A 12,500-nucleotide genomic window follows, 5' to 3' on the forward strand; every position below is an offset into this window, starting at 1 on the left:
AACTAACCATGGCGGCGCGTACGGGGGTCCGGGAGCGGCGAACCTTGAAATAGAGCGGTGGCGATGTGCGATGCCCTAACTTGAGGGTGCATCGGGATCGACCCTGCGACAAAGGGGTGAGTATTGAACACCCGAAGTTTCACGCGGTGGCATTTTCAGGGGGTTCTCAGTCGGCTTTAAAAGCATATGTAGGAGGAATGGTGCAGCAGCCAACCTCGGAGCGAGGAAGTTAAACAATGAATGCAATCGAGCGAGGAGAACGTTCTCGTAACTTGGCTCGGAGCCCGAAGGGTAAGGAATGGCGGTCGCGTACGAACTAACTATGGCGGCGAGTACGGGGGTCCGGGAGCGGTGAACGTTAAAGGGAAGCAGTGGCAGTGTACGATGCTCAAAATTGAGGGTATGACCCTGCGACAAAGGGGCGAGTGTTGAACAACCGAAGTTTGGCGCCGTGGCGTTTTCGGGGGGTTCTCAATCGGTCGTAAAAGCTACTATAGGCGGGATGGCGCGGCCACCGAGCGGCCGCAATAAATGTGACTGGCTTCGCTTCGCGGAGATCGAGGCTGCGTTCGCTTTCCGAGCTCGGAGCCGCGACTTGACTCGGAGCCCGAAGGGCAAGGGACGGCGCCCGCGTACCAACTAACCATGGCGGGGCGTACGGGGGTCCGGGAGCGGCGAACCTCGAAGGAAAGCGGTGGCCATGTACGATGCCCTAACTTGAGGGTGCATCGGGATCGACCCTGCGACAAAGGGGCGAGTGTTGAACACCCGAAGTTTCACGCGGTGGCATTTTCAGGGGGTTCTCAGTCGGCTTTAAAAGCATATGTAGGAGGAATGGTGCAGCAGCCAACCTCGGAGCGAGGAAGTTAAACAATGAATGCAATCGAGCGAGGAGAACGTTCTCGTAACTGGCATTTTCAGGGGGTTCTCAATCGGTTTTAAAAGCATATGTAGGAGGACTGGTGCAGCAGCCAGCCAACCACCGAGCGAGTCTCGGAGTGAGAGGAAGTTAAACAATGAATGATTCTCAGTCGGCTTTAAAAGCATATGTAGGAGGAATGGTGCAGCAGCCAACCTCGGAGCGAGGAAGTTAAACAATGAATGCAATCGAGCGAGGAGAACGTTCTCGTAACTTGGCTCGGAGCCCGAAGGGTAAGGAATGGCGGTCGCGTACGAACTAACTATGGCGGCGAGTACGGGGGTTCTCAATCGGTTTTAAAAGCATATGTAGGAGGACTGGTGCAGCAGCCAGCCAACCACCGAGCGAGTCTCGGAGTGAGAGGAAGTTAAACAATGAATGATTCTCAGTCGGCTTTAAAAGCATATGTAGGAGGAATGGTGCAGCAGCCAACCTCGGAGCGAGGAAGTTAAACAATGAATGCAATCGAGCGAGGAGAACGTTCTCGTAACTTGGCTCGGAGCCCGAAGGGTAAGGAATGGCGGTCGCGTACGAACTAACTATGGCGGCGAGTACGGGGGTTCTCAATCGGTTTTAAAAGCATATGTAGGAGGACTGGTGCAGCCGCCAGCCAACCACCGAGCGAGTCTCGGAGTGAGAGGAAGTTAAACAATGAATGATTCTCAGTCGGCTTTAAAAGCATATGTAGGAGGAATGGTGCAGCAGCCAACCTCGGAGCGAGGAAGTTAAACAATGAATGCAATCGAGCGAGGAGAACGTTCTCGTAACTTGGCTCGGAGCCCGAAGGGTAAGGAATGGCGGTCGCGTACGAACTAACTATGGCGGCGAGTACGGGGGTCCGGGAGCGGTGAACGTTAAAGGGAAGCAGTGGCATCGGGATTGACCCTGCGACAAAGGGGCGAGTACTGAACACCCGAAGTGTCGCGCCGCGGCCCTTTTTACGGCGCACTATACGCTCAAAATCGAGGGTATAGCGGGATTGACCGTGCGACAAAGGGGTGAGTATTGAACACCCGAAGTTTCGCGCGGTGGAATTTTCAGGGGGTTCTCAATCGGTTTTAAAAGCATATGTAGGAGGACTGGTGCAGCAGCCAGCCAACCACCGAGCGAGTCTCGGAGTGAGAGGAAGTTAAACAATGAATGCAATCGAGCGAGGAGAACATTCTCGCAACCCCTATTACTACGGTAGCGTAGAGAGCGCGCGCGCGCCGGATACCAGAGGTCGAGACTTCGGTGTCCGAGAAAGCGACGTACTCTATACGGATGCTACGATCCAAAACCTCAAGTTTACGCGAGAACGATGAGAAGACGGGCAGTCGAAGACGGCGATATCTTTCAGACTCCGTGGAAACACGGCCCTATCACTCACGTCCCGCCGGGTAGAAAATACAAATACTCGCGCGCGGGCGGTTAGAGGGTTAGAAGCCAACTCGGATGGTCGGTGATGTCGTATAATTTATATTTTACGGGAGCGGCGCCGACCTCATCGTTCATTAATCTCGCGGAGACTCACGATGGAAATGTGTCAAACCATTACGATATGATTATCGAAAGCGAAAGCGAGTCCTATAAACGAAAAGCGTTATAAAGGGATGACCAAGGTGGAGTAGGGCGTCAATAAGTCGGCCCTTGCGTTGAAGCCTAGCATCCATTGAGCGCTCAATCGGAACAATAGGGAAACCGTATAATACGAAATATATAAAACCAATTTTGGTCGCTGCCGTCGGTGAGGCGGGATGAGGAGGAGGAGGTGGGGTCGTAACTAAGCGGGCTGTATCGGGCCGTCGGGCGAACGTCTCTAACTCGCCGGTTCCGCCGACGCCGCCGCTCCGTTGCTTCCTTCGCTGTCTCTCTTCTACGCAGCCGGTCGGTAGCTTCTCAAAATAATAATAATGATAAGACGCTGTTTCACGCGTCGATCTGGTTGATCCTGCCAGTAGTCATATGCTTGTCTCAAAGATTAAGCCATGCATGTCTAAGTTCAGACCCTTCCTTAGTGTGAAACCGCAAACGGCTCATTAAATCAGTCATTATTTACTGGATGATGGTTATCGGTACTTGGATAACCGTGGCAATTCTAGAGCTAATACATGCAACAGAGCTCCGACACCCGGCCCTTACGTTCGGAGAATATCCTAGTTCGGGTCGCGGCGGAAGGGCGCAATTATTAGGTTCCACAAACCGAGCGGGCTCTCGAGCCCGATAACTTTGGTGGTGGTGACTCTGGTTAATATTGCTGAGCGTTGAGGCCTTCGCGCCGACGCTACATCCTTCGAGAGACTGCCTTATCAGCTTATTCGTATGGTAAACGCCTACGATGGCTGTAACGGGTAACGGGGAATCTGGGTTCGATTCCGGAGAGGGAGCCTGAGAAACGGCTACCACATCTAAGGAAGGCAGCAGGCACGCAAATTACCCACTCCCGGCACGGGGAGGTAGTGACGATAAATAACGATGCGGGACTCTTCCGAGGCCTCGCAATCGGAATGAGTTTACCCTAAATCCTTGAGCGAGGATCCATTGGAGGGCAAGTCTGGTGCCAGCAGCCGCGGTAATTCCAGCTCCAATAGCGTATATTAAAGTTGCTGCGGTTAAAAAGCTCGTAGTTGGACTTTGGGTCCGTATCGGGGGCCCACCCAAGGCTCGGCCTCGGCGAGGTTTCGCTGCTAAGCGAGTAGGTCTCCGCCGCGTTGCGTCGATTCGGCGATTCGCGCGATCGGGTGATCACTAGCGGGTACGCGGTTAAGTAAGGTTCTCGGTCTCGGCTTTGAACGGTGGGAGGTAGGGAGGTTCGTCGTAGGACTCCTCGTTGGGCCCTTGGCAACCTAATTCTCCTCTCTCTCGTCGGCCCCGTTCCGTTAACCCCAAACACCGCGTGCTTGCTGTGCTAACCCATCCGCGTCGCCGCTTCTTCCTTCACGACGCCCATTCTCGTAGCGGCCTCGACCCGAGTCACCGAACCTAGGTGGTTAATCCCCCGACTACGGGTTTATTAAAAAGGCCGTCGGCGCTCACGGGATGCTCTTTACCGAGTGTCCCGCGTGGCCGATGACGTTCACTTTGAAAAAATTAGAGTGCTCAAAGCAGGCAAAAATTAACGCCTGAATGTCTATGCATGGAATGATGGAACAGGACCTCGGTTCTGAATATTTTTTCTCTCGGTTTTATAGGAACCCGAGGTAATGATTAACGGAGACGGACGGGGGCATTAGTATTGCGGCGCGAGAGGTGAAATTCTTGGACCGTCGCAAGACTAACTACTGCGAAAGCATTTGCCAAGAACGCTTTCATTAATCAAGAACGAAAGTTAGAGGATCGAAGGCGATCAGATACCGCCCTAGTTCTAACCTTAAACGATGCTAACTAGCGATCCGCTTATGTCATTCCCACGACTGAGCGGGAAGCCCCCGGGAAACCAAAGTTTTTGAGTTCCGGGGGTAGTATGGTTGCAAAGCTGAAACTTAAAGGAATTGACGGAAGGGCACCACCAGGAGTGGAGCCTGCGGCTTAATTTGACTCAACACGGGGAAACTTACCAGGCCCAGACACCGGAAGGATTGACAGATTGAGAGTTCTTTCTCGATTCGGTGGTTGGTGGTGCATGGCCGTTCTTAGTTGGTGGAGCGATTTGTCTGGTTAATTCCGATAACGAACGAGACTCTACCCTACTAACTAGTCGGTGGATCGTATCCCTAGTCGGGATCACTTACCGCGGGGGGGTCGTACGTTCGCGAGTTCACGGTATCAAAACGACCGGCTCGTCTTCCGCGCCCTGCGTGAACTTTCGGCTCATCCTCCCTCCTTTCGGGGGGTGGGGGAATCAATGGGTTCGGAAGGGAGCGTAACGGGTTAGCGGGGGGGCTGGCTCCTTGGTGCCTGCTCGCGTTCGGAAAGCCTCCTATCTAGCGGGGTGCTCGGCTTAGGGGCGTCCATCGCACAGTCTTCTTAGAGGGATTGGTGGTTGCCAGCCGCACGAGAGAGAGCAATAACAGGTCTGTGATGCCCTTAGATGACCTGGGCCGCACGCGCGCTACAATGAAGGGTGCAACGTGCTACTCCCCCTCCGAGAGGAGAAGGTAACCGTGCAAACCCCTTCCCAATTGGAATTGGGGCTTGCAATTGTTCCCCATGAACGAGGAATTCCCAGTAAGCGCTGATCACGAGTCGGCGATGATTAAGTCCCTGCCCTTTGTACACACCGCCCGTCGCTACTACCGATTGAATGATTCAGTGAGGACGTCGGACAAGCGCCCTCGGCATCCTACCTTGAATACCGACTCTCCCCCTGTCTTTGACAGCGTGCGGGTTCATAGAGCCGCTTTCTCGGAGGCGCCCCGGGCAGTCTTGAAAGACGTCCAAACTTGATCATTTAGAGGAAGTAAAAGTCGTAACAAGGTTTTCGTTGGTGAACCAGCGGAAGGATCATAAAAAATTATGAATGCAAAAGGGAAGCTAGCGCCCTCGTTTCGAAGTATTATTATTATTATTATGATTCCGTAACGGATGATGATGATGATGATGATGATTTCGGCGCGGAAAGACTAGCGCTCGTCTTTTTCTCTCTCGAAAGGGACTCCTTGGAACCTCCTTGGCGAGACGAACGCCATGCTTGAAAGTGGAGAGAAACTTCTTAGACACTGGTCGCGGGTAGTACGTCGAACGCTCGTCGATCGCTAGAAAATAGAATATTTCTTCTTTCTTAGCGTCTCGAGCTATCGTCCGAACCCCGCTTCTATACTTCGTAACACTCCAATTCTTGCTTAGGTTAGTACTCTCCGCGGAGCGACCAACCGAACCGAACCGAGAGAGAGAGAGAAAGACGCTTAGGCCGGTACGGTCGCTCGGCGTTAGAGCGGCTATTTACCTCATAAAACCAGAGAGTGTGCGGCGCCTCGGCCGTCTTTTTGACACCTTCTCGACTACGCTCCGTCCGTAAGGACGGGGTCCGCCGCGTAAGGTCTTATCCAAGAAGGTCGAGTCCGCTTAATAACTCTTTGAATGAAGTATCGCAGCGCAGCTCTTGCCGTGTGACAGCTCGTAGGAGGTGCGTCCTCCGCCCAGAGCCTCCACCACCACCACCGCTTGTGCCGTCCGTCGAAAGCGTCCTAAAGTCTCCTCGACTAGCGGGCGTTAGTAGTCGTGCGACACGGTGATTGTGGCTGGCTGGCTGGCTGGCTGGGCGGGTAGGGACGCTTCTACGAGTCGGCATGTGTTGTAACCGCCCTCTCGAGGGGTAGGGAACGCTAGATCGCCATAGCGATCTAGTCAGTACCGAAACTCGGGAGCGTGAACAACCGCAAAGTGGGAACGTTGCTCCCTCGAACGAATGATTCGGTATTAGATGATTTCGGGCGGAAAGCAAATTTTTTTTTTCTCGCGGGGACGGAACCTATGCGAGACGAATGCTAAAAGCTTGAAAATGGAGAGAAACTTCTTAGAAACTGATCGCGAGTAGTACTTCGAACGCTCGATCGCTAGAAAAATAAAGGCGTTTATCCCCGCCTCCCCTTAGACCCCTAACCGGGCAGGGAGAGAGTTTAGGGGGTTCAAGCGTATTTCTTAGCGTCTCGAGATATCGGACGAACCTCGCTTCTGTTCTTCGTAACGCTCCTTTTCTCGCTGGGTATAGTAGTCTCCAGTGGCGACCAACCGCGAGAAAACCCCTTTTACATTTTGGATTTATAACGATTTGTTAAAACACAACTCGTGGTAGTGGATCACTTGGCTCGTGGGTCGATGAAGACCGTTGCAAAACGCGTTATTTCAATGCGCTAGCATGGTTCAATATCATTGACTGGTCGAACGCACATTGCGCCGCGGTCCATCCTACGCCTAAGAAAAGGCATGAAGCGGTAGCCTTCTATATCCGGAAGCTATCTACGGTTTCTCGAAAGGAAGGGCGTAACTTTAAGTAATTCGCAAATCCCCACCCAATACGGGCGGATTCGCGAGTGAAAGACGTTACTGCGCTGAACTTTCTTGGACCCTTGCCTTAGTACTTTGCAAGGAACTGGACGGGCACCCTGAGCAAGTGTCGGCCTGGGTAAGAGTGTGGAAAATCTTTGATTTTTTATATCACTCGGGTTGCCAAGGTCGTTCAAGCGCCCTAATCGAAGGAAACGGAGCGCGTGCGCGTCGGAGCGAATTCTAAGAACCAGAGGTTGGTTTATCCGTACTACTCTTAAACTAGCAGATATGAATGGCTGCTGCTGCTGCTTCTTCGAGCAGGATTTAGCAGCGTGTAAGCAGCATGCCATCACATGATTAAAAGCAAAAAACAAAAACAAAAAAAAAAGAGAGGCGATAACCATCCGCGCGTTCGAGGGACGGCGCACCCACCGCACAAAACTCCGTCGATGGACCCTCCCGAGTTGGGCTAGACTTGAAATGGAGAGAGAGAGAAAATACGCTAGATAATAATCTTCGTACCCATCTCCTTTCCTTTCTCGTTCGCACTCTCGGGGCGCTAACATCGAATCCCGAGAGAAGGGGAATGCTTGGTGACTAGGTAACCTTATAATTCAAAAAAGCGACAATAGTCGCGGCAGCAGTAGTAGTCCTCGATTACGTCGCAAAAGGAGTTTCGTTTTGAGTTGTCGCACTCCGACGTTTTGAGAACCGTCTGCTTGTCGCGGTTATAGCTGAAACGAAAGATACTCTTGTCGTTGTCTAACAGCTTTGGGAAGCGAGTGTTCGACTCGGTAAAAGACTTGAAGGATAATGACGATGGTCTGGAAGTTATTCGGGGAAGGTCACGCGTAGCGGACGGTCGTGAAGTTGTCGTTGTTGTTGCTAGTAGGTTCGCCTGCAGACGCATCGACCGCTATCGCCGCCTCCGCAACCTGATCGGTACTCGGGTAATGAGTAAGCCATCTATCCGAAATGTCGGCGCCGTTCGTCACTTTGCGGAACATCGCGCGTACTCGTACCGCCGAAGAGCGTTCGTTCCAAAGGGCCGGTTCGGCTAAGAAAGACTCGGAGGATGACGATGGTCTGGAAGTTGTTCGGGGAAGGTCGTGCGTGGCAGACGGTCGTTAGGTTGTTGTTGTCGTTGACAGGTTCGCCTGCAGACGCTTCGACCGCGATCGCAGCCTACGCTACCTGATTAGTACTCGGGCAATGAGTAAGCCATTTTTCCAAAGTGTCAGCTATAGTACGATGAAGGCTTTGAGGAACCTCTCTCCTAAGGTAGTCGTGGACATTAGCAACGATGAGGTTTCGGTTTCTGGTCAGTCGAAACAAAAGTAAAGAGTTTGACGCCAAGAGCGTGGTTGGAGGAGGTTGAAAAGAGTAAATGGTAAAGAAAGTACGCGTAGTAGGACTTGCGTCCGGACTGCCGAAATCTTCTCCTACCCTATTTCTCCCTCCGAGGTAGCAAAGCGGGGAAAAAAGAAAAAAGCGTTTAGTAGGCCAAGTAGGACTAGTAAGACCATGTCATAGTAGCAAGTCCCAAAAATCCGAACCGTCGAAAAAGCGCCTTTCTTCTCTCCAATCTACTGAACCGAGAGAGTTTGAGGAAACTGAGGAGGATGAAAAGGATTAGTAGGGTTAGTACGGCGAGTAGGGGGACGCTCCGCGTAACCCTACTCGCCGTACTACTAATCCTGCTGAAACGTTCATTCTCCCTCTCATTCCTAATCTCTCGACGTTCCAATCTCTCGCTAGAGGCGAAGGTCTTGCGAAGTTGGGTGAAGAGGATGGAAGCGGGGAGACCGATCGGTAGTAGTGCTTTAACGAAGCGTGAATCGAAAGGTCGAGCCTCCTTCATCATCATCGTCAGAACTCAACCAGCTGCCGTCTTGCTCTTTCGTTTCGGTGCGTTGAATCCGAGCGATAAATATTTCGCTCTTTCGAGGAGGTTTATTCTTTCGACGAAAAGAGTTTGGCTTTCTGACCCTTTGCGGAGAAGCTTGACTTACGAGACTAAACGTTGGCGGGCTACGGCTACATCGCTTAGGTGTAGTCGCCCCCTACCCTGGGGCCTCTAAGAACGATACGTACGTGGTTGAGTGATGAGCTTAGTTTCCTCCAACATTAGCTCGGCTGTCATTTTGACACCGTCTCGACTTCGTCCTTCGATCTAAGGAGTCCGCCACGTAAGGTCTTAAAAGAGTCTCGCCAATCCAATAGGGTGTCAAGCTTAAGGGGAACGTCAACGCCGACAGCCGCCTCCGTTTAAACGGATGAGCGACTTGCGTGCGTTTGTGCGTCCTCCCCGTTTAACTCTAAGAAAGAACATAATCTCGCAGCGATGCTATTTACGGGCTTTTGCCGTTAGACAGCTCGTAGGAGGCATGTCCCCTCGCCCACCGCCGCCGCCACCACCAACACCGTCCCACCACCCATGCCGTTCTTCGAAAGCGTCCTATAGTCTCATCGACTAGCGGGCGTTAGTAGCAGTGCGATATGGTGGTTGGTTGTTACGGCTGGCTGGCTGGCTGGTGTGGCGGGCGAGGACACTTCTACGAGACACGGCGATCGCCTTGGTGAAATAAAAGGAGTCGTAGATCATTTACGCTGAGCGTTCATATCTACTGAAAGGGAGAGATGTATAATTTTCGGTAACCATCGTAGTTGCGGTGTCGGAGAGAAATAAGGTACTGCGGAGAATTCCAGCTTCGCACGTCGTTTTCTTCGCGCTACTTCGAGGATGATGGCCCGGGGTTGTTTATCTCATTTGGAGGGGGACCTAAGCGGACTAGCATAATAATCTTACCCATTCAGTCCGGGATATCTTCTTTAAGATATCCTCGCAAAGTTTCTCTCTAGCTAGCGGAGTAACGACACCCCCTCGCTCATCGACCCATTTAATGGAGGTGAGCGAGTACGAGTCGCGAAACATAGTGCGAGGTGGGCTTAACTTCAGAGGCTTTTCAGTCCGGAGGTTTCGCCTATGCCCTTTGCTAAGGACGAAAACGCTTATGGCGCAGGCAGTCGCCCCGCATTGGTCCTCTCCCTTTCAGTGAACCGAGCGTGCTAACGCGTAGTTCGCGCGAGATAGATATATAAATACGTATATTTCCTTAGAAACAACGCCCTTTATTGCGGTGTGCGGAGTATCGGAAGGATTTCGCGGCGAAATATCTTTCCCGTTACCTATCCACCCACCCACCCACTCCTTTTCCCCTAACCCGGTGCGCTAGAAAAAGGTTGGTTAGCTCCTTCCTTAACATCTCGCGACATCCGGACGGGGAGGAAGGTGGTGGTGGTGGTGGTGGTGGTGGTGGTGGTCGGGAGTTATAGTAGCCGCTTTCTGAGTACATACTTTGCCGTCGTTGTTTCGAGGGGAATGTATTTTTTATTTTATCGATCGCGATGGGTTTACACCGTAAAGACTCTGAATATTCATCGTCGAAACTCCTCCTCTTTTCTTTTCTTTTCGCGAAAGCACGAATTAATGAGCCTACGTTCATAAAAATCCGAGCGGAAGCGGTTAGAATAAAAATGGAGAGCGGAGACTTTGAATGATTTAAATTTCAAAGGCCGACCTTAGCTCGAAGGGAGATTACCCGCTTAACTTAAGCATATAAGTAAGCGGAGGAAAAGAAACCAACCGGGATTCCCTTAGTAAGGGCGACTGAACAGGGATGAGCTCAGCGCGTAGCTGTTTGAGAAAACTCAAAAGGTTAGTATCAAACGGGATGCCGCGTATGAGGAAAGGCCGTGACCACGGCCCCTCCGCCTAATAAATCGCTCCTGGAATCGTAACAACTATTACCAGAGAGGGTGATTGTCCCGTTAGGCGGAAGGGTGTCCACTGGTTCGGGGTCTTTCCTCGAGAGTCGGGTTGCTTGAGAGTGCAGCCCTAAGCAGGTGGTAAACTCCATCTAAAGCTAAATATAACCACGAGACCGATAGATAACAAGTACCGTGAGGGAAAGTTGAAAAGAACTCTGAAAAGAGAGTTAAAGTAGATCGTGAAACTGCCACGAGGTTAAAGCGGAGGAACATTAGTGGTCGAAAGAGGGTGGTGAATTCGTCCAAGGGTCGCGATTGCTCGAGCATATCCGGTGACCTACCCTTCGCCTTTCGTCGAGAGGGGGGAAATTTATTTTTCCTTCTCGGGATTCGAAAGGCGGCACGCGGGGTAGGCTCTTCGGTTTGTTTCAAGCCCGGCCCAGGCCCGGTAAGATTTAATTATTTTACCGAGTTGGACGATGGAACCCCCAAGCCTAAGTAACGGACCAGGCGCGAATGAAATAAATATCTGACGCGTCTGGGGTAAAGTGAAACGGCGATTAAGTAGACCGTCGCGGCCGTTACTGCCTTGGTTCAGCCTCGGGGTTTGGGAAGCGATTGGCATTTACGGGCGCGTGACCCCCCTGGAAAAGGTTACTTTACAGTTTCCTTTGAAGAGGGTTGGCCGCGCGTTCCGCCGATCGTGGACTCCTCGGGTGTCTGCTCGGAGGCGGTGACGGTTCTGTAAGTATGCCACGCGCTAGTGTGTCGGGGTGCCGGCGTCGTTTTTTTCGTAAAAATGGCGTTCGGATACCGATCACGATAGCGCGGTTACGGCTACGCCGACGCGGAAGCACTAACGTTTCTTCGTCCCGTCTTGAAACACGGACCAAGGAGTCTAACATGTACGCGAGTCAAAGGGCTTTAAACCCCTTAGGCGAAACGAAAGTGATATGCGCCCGGCTTCGTTCCCATTACATGAGTAAGCCTCGTCGCGCCTTTAGTCCACTCTGGAGTCCCGGCGGCGCCCAATTTTAACGAACTTAATCGTCCTCCTTCCGCTTCGGCGGGAGTCGAGATGCGAGTGGTTCCGGATTGGGCGCTTAAAGGATTAGAAGGGGGGCGAGCGGCGGGGGCAACCATCGGGGGCGAAGTTTAAACCGGACGCGAGGGCCGATCCATTTAAAAGCCAAACTTTAAAAAAAAACTTGGCTGGCGCAGGCCCGGGGTCCGCCTAGTTCCGACCGACCGTTCCGAGTATTGTCGGGCTTCGGCCCGGCGAGAAAGGAATTGGGAGGGCGAACGGCGGGCACCTTGAGCGTACATGTTAGTACCCGAAAGATGGTGATCTATGCTTGGCACGGACGAAGCCAGAGGAAACTCTGGTGGAAGTCCGCCACGGTTCTGACGTGCAAATCGATCGTCATAGCGGAGTATAGGGGCGAAAGACCAATCGAACCATCTAGTAGCTGGTTTCCTCCGAAGTTTCCCTCAGGATAGCTGTCAAACTGGAAACGGAGTTTCATCCTGTAAAGAGAATGATTAGGGGTCCTTGGGGATGAAATTTCCTCAGCCCATTCTCAAACTCTAAAGGGGTGAGATGCCGGGCTTGCTTACGTGTTTCCTATGAAGCCTCGGCATCAAATCTGTTATTGACAAGTGGGCCATTTTTGGTAAGCAGAACTGGCGCTGTGGGATGAACCAAACGCCGAGTTAAGGGGCCAAAAGCCCGGCTCATAGATTCCATGAAGGGAGTTGGTCGCTCAAGACAGCAGGACGGTGGCCATGGAAGTTGGCATCCGCTAAGGAGTGTGTAACAACTCACCTGCCGAAGCGACTAGCCCTGAAAATGGATGGCGCTGTAGCCGGCTCCCGATACTCGGTCGTCGGTGGTAGTGATAGC

The 12,500-nt window shown here is 52.3% G+C and overlaps 3 pseudogenes; all 3 read left to right on the top strand.

Moving 5' to 3' along the window:
- The first annotated feature begins 2,836 nt into the window (after positions 1–2,836).
- LOC148314299 (18S ribosomal RNA) lies at positions 2,837–5,347 on the top strand (annotated as a pseudogene).
- A 1,273-nt stretch (positions 5,348–6,620) lies between these two features.
- Positions 6,621–6,774, top strand: LOC148314300 (5.8S ribosomal RNA; annotated as a pseudogene).
- A 3,629-nt stretch (positions 6,775–10,403) lies between these two features.
- LOC148314301 (28S ribosomal RNA) overlaps positions 10,404–12,500 on the top strand; it is a 5,951-nt pseudogene continuing 3,854 nt past the window's right edge.

This window comes from Idiotropiscis lumnitzeri, unplaced genomic scaffold (assembly GCF_059441095.1).
Source record: "Idiotropiscis lumnitzeri isolate Australia: NSW breed Sydney's pygmy pipehorse unplaced genomic scaffold, RoL_Ilum_1.0 HiC_scaffold_336, whole genome shotgun sequence".
Lineage (NCBI taxonomy): Eukaryota > Metazoa > Chordata > Actinopteri > Syngnathiformes > Syngnathidae > Idiotropiscis > Idiotropiscis lumnitzeri.